Genomic DNA, 2,389 nt, shown 5'->3' on the forward strand with positions numbered 1-2,389 from the left:
CCCTGAGGAGAAACCCAGCAGTTATTTACCACATCAATATCCTTCTCAGTTACCTCCCCATGAGGACTCTCTCCAGGCTTTTCAGGGTTGTGCAACCAGCTGTTTCTTGGTTTCTGCTCCTTTTCCTTCTATACCACACAAAGAAGCATGTTGCAGAAGGAACAGAAGCCAGGCTAGTAGAAGAATCAAATTAATATGGCAGTGTCAGACCTGTATTGCACGTGTGCTACTAAGGTTTGCAGCAGGCTGTGCTAGTAAGTGCAAGACCAGCACAATATCCAAGAAGCTGTTTAGTTTGGTGCATATTGATTACAACCTCCACCAGACAACACCTTGTATAGAGTGGCTGGACCACTGGGTTACTGTGAGGAATATCGAGGCATGTCTCCTTTTTGCTTGCATTTGCTTCTCTCATACATGTAACCATGAATTTACCCTTTTCAGCCCTCCACCCAGAGAGCTGAGACTCAGTTGCTTTCAATAAGTTCTTGTCTAAGAGTGGAGACCAACGGCACTCTGTGAACAATTTGTTAACGTGACTTCGGGTGGTCAAAACTGCCCACTTCAGGGGAGCTTCACTGTGCTGTCAGTGACTGAAAATACCGGGAGTCACAACTTCAGCAGCTGTCTTCTCTTTCCAAGAGTAGCATATACAAGGAATCAGTTATACCATGAACTGCTTTTCCTGGCTGGAGTTCTGTCTGGAGTAACCTTCTGATCTTTAATGTGGGTACGATGGAGTACCCAGGATCCACACTTAGTTGTGTTTCTTTTAATGCAACACCTAGGCAAATCCTCTAAAACAGCTGGACAGTCACAGTCTTCTGTAGAAGATAACCAATGAGCCATTACGGAGAAGGGAGTCACAGGAGCAAATTATTTGTAAGGAAAGGTGGCAACAGAGGCAGTAGCAATTCTTAAGCATGTGCTTCTGTTCCGCAGGAGAGACGTAACTGCGCTATCTTGCTGTCGAGGCTGTGTAAATGGAGGCTAATAAATGATGTCTCTCAGCAAAATGGGAACAGCTCTCCCTAGCTATTACACGTTGCTTGCTGCCACCTTTAATGAATGTTTATAAAGTACTTGGGGATCTTCCCATGCAAAGTGTTACATATGAGCCACTGATAATTAAGTGTTTCACTACGTACTTGTTTAAGCCAATGCTAACAGTAACTAGTGGAAAATTTCGATCTCAAAAAGGTCAGAATAATTGGAAAGACATGACTGGGTAAAATGTGTGAAATCTGAAAAAAGCCTGTCTGAAGAGTGTGGTGTGCTCTCACAAATGGGTGGAGAAAGGGAGTCTTTAATTTATCAGCACTTGTATTTAACCTGAGAGATGAAGAATACAGCAAGCTGACAGAGCCAGAATATTTTCTGCATATATTGCACTGATAGCAGTCAGCCCTTAAACTGGATGAAGTATCAAAAAGGATGAGAAATCTAGATGATATTCAAACATATTACATGTAAGAGGTCATTACACAACTTTAAAACTCAGCAAAGCAGTCCAATCAATTTATAAAGAGCTATGAATCTTGTCTGAACTGGAGTGAGGTACTTGTTAGTTTAGTAGTTGCGCTTAAAACAAGTGGATGCAGCAAAGAGTGTAAAAGAATGAAGAGACTGGTGACAACTGAAAATAACCCTGACTGGCCCTGGCTTAAACACAGGACCTATAAATTCACACGTCTGCAGGTGCAGCTGTGAACGTGCCTTTGTGCATGTGCGCACACGTTCCGTGTCTGCCAGGCGGAGATCACAGGGAGCTGGTGCAGCTCCCTCAGTCTCTGCTTGGCCCTGGCAGCAGTTGAGGAGCTGGTAATTGTTTCCCTAAACCAGGCACCAGGTGCAGCTCCCTGGGCTCGGCGCTGTCACTCGCACCAGCACACGGCACCCACTGGGGAAGAGCCCACACCTTCGGCACACGCCGTCCTGAGAAAAGAAGACAAGTGAGAACCAGCAAATAAGTACTTCAGCGCCAAGCAAATATGTATCAACGCCTTTGCTGGCTCTATCCCTACATACGCGGCTGAATGACTTTATTTTTAAATAATAAATTATCACAAATGTCATTTTTAAAAATTTCCGTGTAGGCTTGGCCGAACAATACACTCACTTGTTTTGCCACAGTCTGAGCCTCCTGCAGCTACCCCTGAGCCTGGGCCTGAACGCGACACCCGCGGGCAGAGCTTTTAAATCCGCGCCCGAGCAGCGCCGTGTGCCAGGAGGCCCCGCTCCCCCCATTCACTTCATACTGCCTCAGACTGCTTCACCTGAGCTAAACCCATTCCCCCACCTTTATCACATACAGCACATACATCACACCTAACAGGGCTGCGTTGCTAAAGCGTTCAATAGGTGGAAACGTGTGCGTTACAAATGGCAG

Source organism: Apaloderma vittatum, unplaced genomic scaffold (assembly GCF_000703405.1).
Source record: "Apaloderma vittatum isolate BGI_N311 unplaced genomic scaffold, ASM70340v1 scaffold93, whole genome shotgun sequence".
NCBI classification, from domain to species: Eukaryota; Metazoa; Chordata; class Aves; order Trogoniformes; family Trogonidae; genus Apaloderma; species Apaloderma vittatum.